Source organism: Cygnus atratus, chromosome 3, assembly GCF_013377495.2.
Source record: "Cygnus atratus isolate AKBS03 ecotype Queensland, Australia chromosome 3, CAtr_DNAZoo_HiC_assembly, whole genome shotgun sequence".
Lineage (NCBI taxonomy): Eukaryota > Metazoa > Chordata > Aves > Anseriformes > Anatidae > Cygnus > Cygnus atratus.
In genome coordinates, this window is record NC_066364.1 from 58721783 (window position 1) to 58734448 (window position 12666).

Consider the following 12666-nt stretch of genomic DNA (forward strand, 5'->3'; position numbering starts at 1 on the left):
GGAAAAATGAGTATCAGGTTCATTAAACACTTACTGAAACAAATCCAGTCAGAGAGAGAAAAGCTTTTGGAAGGGAAAGAGTGACCCTTGTGCCATCTTGCTCAGATGCAAGAGTTCCCCTGTGGTACAAAGGTTTAGCCAGGGAGGCCAGGTCCCTCCTGCTCTCTGTAGGGTATTTGCACCTATACCCACTGAGGATATGGTCCACAGTTTGGCTTTCTTTTTGCAGTAATTGCCATCTGGTAATTTTTTTTTTTTTTTGGTTTCCAGTGGGGGCATATGGCCAGCTCTCAGGCTGTTATGATCCTCTGCAGTCACACCTTTTATTGAGCCCTCAGAAAAACAAAGAATAAAAATTCCAGTAATGCAGCTTTGGTTATTACCTGTTAACTGTTTCTGCCCTTCGTAATTTACAGTAGTTGCCATTAAAGGTTTTTTAATGGCCACCATTATCTTTATGTACACAGTTAACTTTATGAATTACACAAAATCACTTTGCAGAAAAAAAAGCAAAGTATGAATAAATGTTGACATTTTCATAGCAATCACTGTGTTATTTTGGAGATTATAACATGCAGATCTTTATAGAATTTTGTTCTAAAATATTTTCATATTTTTTCCCCACCTTTCTCATTCCTGGAGACAATCCTGTCTGTGTAAGTTATCTAGGAGCCAGAAGGATACTATTAAATGCATTATTTTCCTTAGTGAGGAAACTAGGCTTTGTCTTTTGATCTTTCTTTCTTTGTTTTTTTCTCTTCTTTCTTTGTTTTTTTCTCTTCTTTCTTTCTTTCTTTCTTTTTCTTTCTTTCTTTCTCTCTTTCTTTCTTTTTCTTTCTTTCTTTCTCTCTTTCTTTCTTTTTCTTTTTTCTTTCTTTCTTTCTCTTTTTTTCTTTCTTTTTCTTTCTTTCCCTCTCTCTCTCTCTCTCTCTTTCTTTCTTTCTTTGTTTCATTCTTTTGTGAAATAACTTAAGAGTCAAAGTGAGTAGGTAGTTTGATTCCACCAAAATGGAATCAAAACTCCAGTCTATGCTGATCACAGCCTATTGGCAGAACTCCCATTCACCTCAAAAGTAAAAGTGGCTTGGAAACCCACTGTTGCCAGATACTTTCAGGGCCAGAATGTCTAGTACATAAAACACATCTCATAAGCCAAAGGAGCTATTAACTTCTTAAATTTTTAAGGGATTTGCAGTATGTCAAGATTGATGTAACTGTCTTGTGTAGTTTTATAAATCAGCTTTCAAAAGAAAAAAATCTTCACCACTGTAATATCGTATATCATCATCATCTGCAATATAATTTTTATGCTCTTACCCAACATAGGAGCTGGCTGCAAAGGAAGTTTGGTGCCCTCCTAAATGCAGGTATCCAGAGCTCTGCAGCATGTACCACATGCCAAAGTGAATGGTGAGGAGAGATTTCTCCTTCTCTTCTGTGTGCCTCCACATCCTTGTGACAGCTGTACACGCTCACCAGCAAGATGGGGTGAGCATAGACTGAGGAAACACCAATGGGGAGCCCAGGAGCGGTGCCACCAGCACATGGGTCTGTCCAGCTGCCCTGGCTCAGCCAGTGTCCTGGCAGTCAGTATCTGGTCTCACAGGCTTTCTTCTCATTTTCTTTTGTTGATACATATATACATATATACATATTAGACCAAGACATTAACTAAAAATTGAGTGAACTGAACTAGTAACTGAAGAAGAAGCTTTTGTAATAAAGGCTGAGACTAAATTGCTGACATGGCTCTGAGGAGCTTAGGCTGAATCTGCACCGCCATCAGCAACACAGGTCAATAGAGGCAAAGAGAACTGCTGAAACAGATCACATGGTGTAGTCAAGGGAATAGGCGGCACGGAGTATATGTATTACCCTCCTTCTGCTCCTTGGCTCAGCCTTTGTTAGAATAGCTGATAGTTAGTTTGGAGAGGCTCGACTAAGTATGATGAAGAATGAAAAATCAATATTAGAATAGCAGATACCATTTATTTCCCAAGGAGCAGAGAACATAAGGCTCTCAGAAAACACTGCCATTCTGCTGCAGACTGCTCAAGCATACCTTTTCCTTTACATTATAATATTTGCAAGCTTAAGTAGATGTTTGATATCTTTGTCTCCTGGTATATATATAAGAAACAGACCACCTACCTGAATAAGGTCAGTTCATTCTTCCACCAACGTATGTAAAACAAACAAGAATTTCAGATGTAGGCCAGACTGAACAGTCATAAATCAGTATGATCTCACTAACATGAAGAAGAGTACCATTACATCAACTGATATAGATTGTCTTAACTCAGCAGATGTCACTCCTTGGCCCCATTTCATATTTTCCCAGTCTGTCAATACTCCAGGCTCCATGGAAAGGGTGTTACCTTCCCACACCAGCTGATCTGAGCTGATGAATATAGCCTGATGTCCAGGCAAGCACACCACAAGCATTACCACACACATTTGCTTGATGAAATGGGTGTCTTAAATGGCTACAGTCACAGTTTGCACTGTTTAGACTGGATAGGTTTCATTTGCTTTCACGTTTGAGCATAGGAGGCCTACAGGAACATTGTGTGCTTGGCCAGAGAAGCCATACTGAAGTCTAGCTCAGAGAAGCCGTCAGTCTCCCTGGAGCATCGGTCCCTGTGCGTTGCTCCCACGGAGGCTTACCAAGGCATTGACCCAATCGTGCAGTCTTGTCAGAGTGGGAAGCAAGAAAGTCTAGACCAGGCATAAGATGATCCAGAAGAGAGCATCTAAGCTGGTATATACTGTAAATAAAGGTTGAGGCCGCACCTCAAGTACTGTGTTCAGTTTTGGGCCCCTTGCTACAAGAAGGACATCGAGGTGCTCGAGCGAGTCCAGAGAAGGGCAACGAAGCTGGTGAGGGGTCTGGAGAAAAAGGCTTACGAGGAGCGGCTGAGGGATCTGGGATTGTTCAGCCTGGAGAAGAGGAGGCTTGGAGTGACCTTATCACACTCTACAGGTACTTTAAAGGAGGCTGTAGTGAGGTGGGGGTTGGTCTATTCTCCCACGTGCCTGGTGACAGGACGAGGGGGAACGGGCTAAAGTTGCACCAGGGGAGGTTTAGGTTGGATATTAGGAAGAACTTCTTTACTGAAAGGGTTGTTAGGCATTGGAATAGGCTGCCCAGGGAAGTGATTGAGTCACCATCCCTGGAGGTCTTTAAAAGACGTTTAGATGTTGAGCTTAGTGATATGGTTTAGTGAAGGGCTTGTTAGTGTTAGGTCAGAGGTTGGACTCGGTGATCTTGGAGGTCTCTTCCAATCTAGATGATTCTGTGATTCTGTAATATTTTCTGTTTTTTGATCCCACTAAAAGAGGATCAAGACAACACAATCGCTGTAGCGGTTTAAGGGAACACCAATGGCTGTTATGTCAACTGTGCTGTCACAGCAACATGGGCTTCAACTCCTGACCAGATAATTATTAAGCTAAATGGACCAATCTGGGTTTGATGAGATAATCCTGGCTAAAACTTTGCCACAGAATCAAGCATGAAGCCATTTAGAGCATTTAGTGCTGGGATCTCCAGTGTAAATTTTGTAACACAACAGTTCTTGAGGCATTTATGCTGAAGCCTCAGTAGCACCCAAGAAGGACAATGCCAACAGTGATGGGTACCACAACAATCAATATCCTTGATGAACATTAACAGCACAAATGATATATAAATATTCTCTGGTATGTAATATTATATAGTAGCATACATGGATGTAGCTATGATTATATTTGAAGGAAATTATGATCTTGTCATTGATATTCCAGTAGCAGGCACGGAGAATAAATGCTGCAAATTATCGGTCCAGCTCTATTGTACAGCCACAAAAACAGCAATGAAATATTTTCTGACCTAAAACTCTTCTACTTTGCTTCAGCAATTTTCACAGTATTAGTAATGACAAAAAGATATTTCCTTTAAGTCAGATATATTATAAGGGGGTCATATTTTCATGTTTACGTACATCTGAGCAAACATTTCCTTGTGTTGTCCCCTAAGAACAGTTATTGACTAGATGGCCCAGAAGACTCACTTAGTCTAGCCTTGTTCCTGGTGTTTAGCTAGGCATCTCTCTTTCTGGGCTAACTGCATGTGTCATCAGCTAGACTGAGAGTCATGGCAACATTCCCACTTCATTCATGAAGACCAGTCCTTTACAGAAAAATACGTACAACTCAAAGAGAGTCCAAAATATAGATGAGGAAATACCTGAAATTGTTTCCTCCAAAATATTTTTAGGTATGAGTACGCTCACATACTATGCCATGTTACAAACAGAACTCAGTGCTAAAAAAAAAAAGGTAGATGCTAAGTGCTTCCGTTTTGCTGTAGCTCTCAGAAAAACTGCAGACCAAAATAACTTTTCATAGGTATGCTCATTTCTTTCTCTATTACATTTTATTCCTCATTCCGATTTGTTTTAATAATTATGCTTTGTTTTGACATTTTGAATCATTTCCATGACACCCAGCATATTATCTGATCCTCATTACAAGCTGTCACTGGAAATGTGCTGTGCTGTGAAATTAGAACTAAGGTGACAAGCAACAGAGCTTTTTTTTTTTTTAACCTATAAATCTCAGTTTCATGCAAACCTCATTTCTCACTGCATAAAGCTCATGACAACAGATTGATGCTGTAAATTTATGGCAAATGTATTGGTTTTCCCAGGGTCTATAGTGGTTACTCACATAAAAAATGTTAGAGGCAGCATTAACTTTCTGCTAAATATCCCAGATCACCTCTGGGTTTTCCTGTCAGTTTTCAATTTGGAAATGTAAAGTGCAAACGTGTTTGCCCATCCTTTTGGTATGTAATGAACGCTTAAGTGGTTTCCTTGTTTTTTAACATTAATAGTGTATAAGCTTTTTCTCCTGGGACATAAGGTTAAAGGCTCGATCCAAAGTTTATTCAAATTGATGAAAAGACTCATTCCTTTCAGTAGGTTTTGGATTAGACTATAAGATAGCATTTGGCTGGCCATGAAGCAGATATCACTGTTTGACCATGAATCTAGCAATCAAGGTTTTTCTTTCATCCTTGGCTGTCAGGTGCCTTTCTCCTTAATAGCATACATAATTGCCAAAAGATAGTATATCCACTTTTACTGCTCCTTCTGGGTTTCTCAGAGGGACCTACTCTCCACACCTCTGCATTGTGTGGATCTTGTACAGATATAAAAAATTAAACTCATTGGCATGTGGGTTCTGTTCCATGCCACTGAACACTCCGACCTTCTTGAAGGTTTAGTTTAAATTTGTAATAGTGAGGCTTAATGCAATAAGAATTTGGACAGACAGAAGTTTTAGAAATAAAATAAGAACATTAATTTTACATTTCCAATTTGTCAATTTGATTATTCCTGTCTCATTTTTATAATTGCCATTGTTTCTGTTAATATTATGCCATATCTCTCTTAAGAAGTTTTGCACCTTCCTTAAAAGGCCCCTTCTCACTTATAACAAATTAACCTAAGCTTTTGCTGAATCAGCTAAAGTTAATTCATTTACCTTTGTCTTTTTTTTTTTTGAATGACTGAAAGCTATTCCCTCTCAATTTTTCTGTCTATTCCAAGCTAAACCTGTCCCCATACAGTTATCTTTCCTTCAAACTAACACATCTGGCTATCCAAATCTTCTATCACGTTTGTCATTCTTCTGTCAACTCTCTTCAATCTATCTGTCATTTTAGAAAAAAGTGCCCTTGGTTTCAGGCGTAATGAAAAGAGTTGATTTGAGAATACTGCTACGTCAGACAAGAAACTCTTTCCCAATATTTTCAGGCTTAAAGGTGAATAAAATCATGTTGTGAATCCAAAGGAAACCAAGGCCAACTAAAATGATAGGAAAAACAGGTTGCTTGATGTTCAGAGCACTTTGGAGGCATGTGACAGGCTCATGTCTGCCCATGCGTTTCAGATGAGGACTTTCCAAGGTACTTTCCTGAAACCTAGACCACCAGGTTTTTGTCAGGGTTTTACTAAGTTTCCAAATGAAATAATCAGATACATTTTTGCAAAACATCTTGAACCTTTAGCATTTAAAATATTAGCAATAACAACAGCAACAGAGACAGGCTGGCTATAATACTAATTGTGAGTTTATTTCTGTGAATTATCTACCCTTCTAATTCAAATAAAGCTTATTAGAAGAAAAAAAAAGTGACAACTTTTAATGAAATTACCTTTCAAACAGATATCTCCCCAAACACAACCTGTGCCCTCATTTCCTGACTTGCAAGAGATTTAAAGATGCTAGAAAAAGAGCCAGCATGGTCTGCCTTGTTGCCTTGCTGCAGAGAAGATGAAATGCAGCTGTTCAAGAAGCAGACTTGCCTGAAGAACTCAAAGTACTGTGTTTTGGCAGCTAGATCTCAACAGCTGGCTGCAGCTGGCACGATGGAGCTGGAGGGTTGTAGAGGGGACAGTCCTTGCTTCTCCTTTCCCCTGCTCCTGCCACGAAAATCAGCAGCACCGTAGTAGTCTGTGTCAGAAGGGCACGTTCAGAGGCAGCTCTTAATGAGGCTTCATCTGCCACAGGGATGATCACATATCCCCAGATCCAGCTGCTCCAGCTGCTGAGACAAACGGTGGTACTTCAGAATTTTGTGTGCAGGTTTCTGCAATGGGGTGACTGTCGCTACTTATAGGTACTGCTGACAGTTTTCTTTCCAGTGTGCAGATACCCACATCAGTTACTTTTATACCAGTTCTTCATAGGATGCAATGAATTCTTCAGTGGAGGTGTTTGTGGTCCAAATTGCCTTCCAACTGGAAAAGTAAAATCTCACATGGATTGGATGACAAAAACTTAAGATCTTGCATTAACAAAGAAGTTCCATTTAGTGACAGTTAAATTACAAATCCTAAGCATTAAAGGGGCACGGAGAAAAAGACAGGGGAGATATGAGGGAGATTCATGAAGAGACCAAGGAACATCACATTGCTCTGCAGGACTAACAGAGGTAGATCAAGGTATACAAGCAGTATATTTATCAGAGCAACCTCATACTTTTGTCTTTTCTAAAAGGCAAAAAAACTTGGTTTTTGTTCATCATCAAACATCCAGATTTCCCATAAGCATTGCCTGCTTGGAGGGAAGCTGGTGGCAAAAGAGACCATGGCTGTGAGCACTGGGACAACTGGAAGAGGGAATGGCTTCTAAGTTCATAGCTCCCCTCTTCTCAGTCAGTTGCTGCCACTCATGTCCTTTGACTCTAAATACAAGAATATATGAAAGTATAATATGAAGCAACTTTCATAAGAAGAACAGCAAAAAGAACTTGGCCTGATACTTGGATAAATGTGGTAAGTGAATGCCACCATTGTGAAATTAATTGATGCATAAAAAAAAAGAAAACAAAAATGGGTAATTATGCATAAAAGTGATACCCAAGTGATTATTGTGGAAACTGAGTTTATTTTAAGAACAGAACTTGCTTGCGATCTTCCTGGATCATTATTAGGACTAACCACAGAAAGAAAATGCAATGCTGTTCAGAAGTATGTAATTGGGTACATATGAGTAGTTACACATTCAATAGCTGCAAACTTAGATCAGATTTCTCAGTAACCCAAAGTAATTAAGGTAATTAAGTATGCAATTTATTTATGAAAATAGAATCCAAGATGGCTGTTCCTGGTATATTTGAAGGAGAGGTTGTAAACGAAAAGGATGTATTCCAGGTTAGATTCATAACTAATTGTGATGTGCTATATTAAATTTTGATTTTGATTTCTTTTATCTGAGAAAGGATATTCTTGGGATGAATGGAAGAGAAACATTCTTCTGTAATCAAGAGAAATGTGATTATTCACATTATGGTATCAATCATTCAGAAAGAATCACAAAATATATACCTGTTCTTTCACATGGCCTCCCGTATGTCAAAGATTACGTCAAGGCTGGACAAAAGATATGCACTACAAAATTTCAGTAAGAAAGCTTGTATTGGTATTAGTACAACATATGGCACAGCTCTTTGTGGTGCAGAGCACTGGCTCATCACATCTTTTTCTCTTTTTTCCGGTTGCTAAAGAGCTTTACAGTGAGTTCAATAATCACTTTCATAATTGGCAACATCAGTGATTTCCATGGATTTTTCCCCTCAGTACTTTCATTTGCCTCAGACAAAAGGATCAAACATAATTATGAGAGTGAGTTTCCAAAAAAAAAAAAAAAAAAAAAAAAAAAAAAAAAAAAAACAACCCACAATATTTCTCTAAGCACTGGGGGCCAAACTACAAAGAAATTAAGCGTCCCTGTTGTAACAGATCATAGGGATGGGATTGGATTAGATTAGATTTTCAGAAGTCCACATATATATGGCAGACACACCAGTCCCTGGGGCTCTTACAGACTCCTTTGCTCTAAAAAGCAAAATTACTTAAATAATAGAAAAACTAATTATCTTTTGCTCGTTTTTCTTGAGCAACATTATGCAACTTTAGCAACATTTACAGTTGTCTGGTGGAAAAGTAATGATTATTCTAGGACATTGGGGATAATTTTTACCTCTAGTGAGACACCCCCTGATGAATCATCCTCACCCTCTGGCCTTTTTCAGACCAGGATTTCCCGGACCATTCTGTAGTTTGTCTGGTTACCTGCAAGCCAATCTGCCTGAGAAGCCCTGTAACTTTCTTGCCCACACATCCACTGGCAGGGCTGCTACCTGTTACATGTACAAGCTCTTTTTCTTTTTTCTTGTTTTTTTTTTTTTTTCTTTTTTTCTTTTTTTTTTTTTTTTTGGATTTGAATCTCTTTCCTGCTGGATTTATTTGATGGCCCCCAACTGATCCCTATCTTTCTTCATGACTGTCATGATTTTATAGACCTCTGTCATGATCTCCTCAATTCTGTACTTCTTTTCTTCCCAAACAACCCAATCATTTCTTCTCTGGAAAATTTACATCCTCTGATCATGCTTGTTGCCTTTCTCCAAAACTTGCCTACTTCTTCTGTATCTTTTTAGAGATGAGGGGCCAGAGCTGCCCACTTTATTCATGAGGTCAAAGAACCATGAATTTATGCAATGGCAGAATGACAATTTCTTTTGTTTTCTATTTTCTTCCCAATAATTCCTAATACTTGAATAACATTTTCTGCAGCTGTGGAACACAGACCCAATGTTTTCATGGATTGATTGATCCTAACTACCAAGTTTTTCTGCTCAGGGTCCTTTTGGTCCCCCATGAAGTTATGTCTGAGACCTGTAGGGCTATTCTGTTTCTGGGCAACTGCTAATCCTTCCCTTTCTGGCAGATTTTTCTTTTTGTCCAATGCATTGGAGCAAGAGAGATGGAAATTTTTCATGTGAAGGAATGGAAGGTTTTTGCAGAGAATGGACTGTTCTGTCAGAAACCTGTATCGTTATGCTAATATAGAGAAATGAATTCCATATTTTTCTCACTGTTCTTTGTAAATTCCTTTTAAAAAAAATCAGCTACAAAATTAGCTATAAATATATAATTTTTCTTCTCATTCAACTTTTACTTGCAGTTTAAGAAAATGCCACTGGATCTAAGGAAATACTCCATCAATGGTTTTGTATTACTCAGTCCTGGGACATGAAGATCTAACTTCCTCACAAAAGGCTGATTTTCCCCTCCAGGATGCACAAGTTTAATCTTCATGAATACATCCTAGAGCAGAATCAGCTGAATGTACTTATACTGCCAACAATAGAATGGGAAGGTGCTGCTGTACTTTGTACTTTAGCAACACCAATACGTGCAATGTATGCCATGCTCACTACTAAGGATCTTTAACTCCAATCTTCACCTTTCAAGTAAGCTAATTGATAGCATAGACAAAAACACAGAAAGAGACAGAATGTTTCCAACATCATCTACCAGTTGTGGATACTTCAGCTGTCCACTTTTGGATGAATTATGAAGCAGACTGTGTACTTGTTTTTGTTTCTGTGATGAGGTCTCCCATCTAAAAGAAGTATATCCTGCTGAATCTCTTCATGTCAACAAATTACAGCTATTTGTCAAATAAAATAAAAAATAAAATAAAAAAATCAAGCTCTAAGAAGCTTTAGAGGTCAGCAGAAATGCCCTGAAATTAAATTCCTTCTTTCAAATGAACTGCAGAACATTGTTGTGGGCAAACTGGGTCATTTAGTACCAAAGCTCTCACTTAGTCTAATCCTCCTAGCCTGTTTGAAGCTGTGTGAAGAGATGAACTGCCAAAATACCAATTTGGTATCATGACTGCCAATGGAGTCCTACAACTCCATTGTATTGAATACCCCTATCTTTCAGATTATTCAAGATTCAGCAACAGTACATATCCAAAAAACATACACTTAAGTTCAGCTGAAAACAGGCAAAATAGGAGAAATTCTCATAGGAAGGAAATTCTGTGGAATGATTTGTCTTTCATGATATCCCTTGCTATCAAAACTGTCTGCCTGTGTGGATATAGAAGTTTCAAACTTACCAAAATTTATAACTTTGACCAATTTCTATGAGTTATGCAATTAATACTAAGAGAGCATTTAAATCTAAATTTTTCTGACTTCATTGGAATTATTAGACTTAGGCTTTTCAGAAACTAACAACTGATTATCTCAGTTGTCTAACAAACCTTGCAAAATAACAGAAACAAACTGCATTTCTCAACCAGGCATATTAATTTTCAGCAGACGGATGCTGATATACTGCTACAACTGGCCAAGGCAACAGTCTGTACATTTTCACAGCAACGAAGAAATCAGAAGAAACCATTACATCATCTATTCTGACCACCTGTGCAACAAATCTCATTACATTTCACTCAATCATCATTTTGCCAAACCTCTTAATCTGTGTTTGTCTTAGCCTATCTATCTGAGAGGCACTGAAACACCAATGTAACTTCAGCTTTTGACAAGTGGATTGCATTGAGGTTTTTCTTTATTACATAACATAAACCTCTGGCACTGACAGGTCTCTCATGAGAATAAGCACTATTTCACTGTACTTAAATTGGGAGAGTCCTGTGTATTTTACACAGGAAAGCATGCTCTTGTAGCATGTTTGCTCCCTATGTACAACAGCAAGTTGAACATAAATTTCCTGTCCTAAAACTTGTACAAAAACAGGAGCTAAGAATATGTACTGCAGGGAAGGATTAGCACACCGTTCACTGTACATCCCAATTCTTTCCCCATGCCGTATGATGTTGCCTTCTTGGCCAGTGGATGTGTCTGAAGGACTGATGCACAAGCGTGCTCCTTTTGCACCCAAAGAGCCATCAGAACCACTGGTGGAGCTCAGTGGAAGAAACCTCATAGTGTTTTTACACAGCAGCTCAGAAATCCCATAAAGTTGTGTTTTTCCATTGCAGTTAAATCATTATAAAACAGAATGGCAACTTTTCCTTGCAGTGAGGCTCCTTATCTGCCCGTGTCACAGACAATGTCAACTTCTAGCAAGATAACTGTCTCCAACAATAAGATTCAGAAAAGCTCCAGCTTTCACGCACATTTCAGAATTAATGTGAGGCAAAAATGTCTCCTTCCACATGGGTTTTCAGAGTAATATGTTGATTAGCAAAAGCATGGTTTTCTTTTAAGTGAGAAGCCTGATGTTTCCCGCATTCACAGAATTTGCATTAAATAGATGTGTCCAACAGGAGATAAAAAGGAGGAAAAACAGTCAGCTTAAGACATTTGCAGACTGTTGAAAAAACACTTGACAGATCCATTTGAAGGACAAGGAATGGAAAGGCAGCTTTATAGATAAAGTTCTTGATGGGTTTTATTTTTGAAATGGTTTAGGAGGAAATATCACCGTCTGTAATTTATAACATTTCATTATGAAATATTTCTGAGTGCATAATGAGTATCTGCCATTCCTAAATATCCTCAGAGTGTCACTCCACAGTCCTCCCACACACACTATTTCAATGCAAGGCAATAGCTTGGCAAACTTCCTATGAGCTCCAGTAGGAAATTATCTTGCTTAAGAATACAGGGTTTGACCTCTGATGTGTAAGTATTGTGGGAGACCCAAATGGTCTCTCTCATATTCCTGGACACTGTAAGTAGCTTATAAGGACAAATTCTCATCATCTGTACCAAGTCCCTTACAAAAGAGAACAAACTACATACCATTACTGGTTTTCTATTTTTTTTTTCAGATACACTGAAACAAATTTTGGCACAGGACTCCAGTTTTGAACCCTTTCCTAAATTTCACAAAAGGGCTTCACATTTTGATGAAATTTAGGATTTTTCTTTTGCATCTCCTTCTGTCAGTGCACACTGCAGAGGTGAGCCTATATGGAAAGCTTAGTGGCAATAATGCACTTTTTAGACAACTCTGGAGCCAGTAAATGAAACAAGAATGGGGGAAAACAGGAGCTGGGGAGATAGGAGTAAAAGTGTAGGTGTTCTTTTCTAAAGTGGGTCTAAGAGAACGTCAGTGTTGTGTCTCTGATGGATTTCTCTTCTCAGTCTCTGCAGTTGAAGAATCAAGAAGATGGACCACATTTGTCTTGTATCTGAAGACAAAAAAATTTACAGTGAAGTATGGTGGGGAAAAGTGTAACATTCAGATAAGAGAAGATATGCGAGAATCAAGGCTTCAAATCCCCTTGCTTAATTTTGTATAGTTTCAAGTGATTGGGATTCAGTAATTACATCTGTTTTCCTAA

General features: G+C 38.5%; 1 protein-coding gene across 2 annotated transcripts in view; it reads left to right on the forward strand.

Moving 5' to 3' along the window:
• The window catches only part of SMLR1 (small leucine rich protein 1), an 88667-nt gene that overhangs the window by 29535 nt on the left and 46466 nt on the right, over positions 1-12666 (forward strand). The window contains exons 2-3 of one of the 2 annotated variants that reach the window (XR_007708051.1): positions 1327-2983; positions 9520-12377. The exons of the other annotated variant lie outside the window; for it this stretch is intronic. The gene's annotated coding sequence lies outside the window, so the exon portion shown is untranslated. Of the gene's footprint in view, positions 1-1326; positions 2984-9519; positions 12378-12666 lie in introns of those variants that run through there. 2 annotated transcript variants of the gene reach the window in all.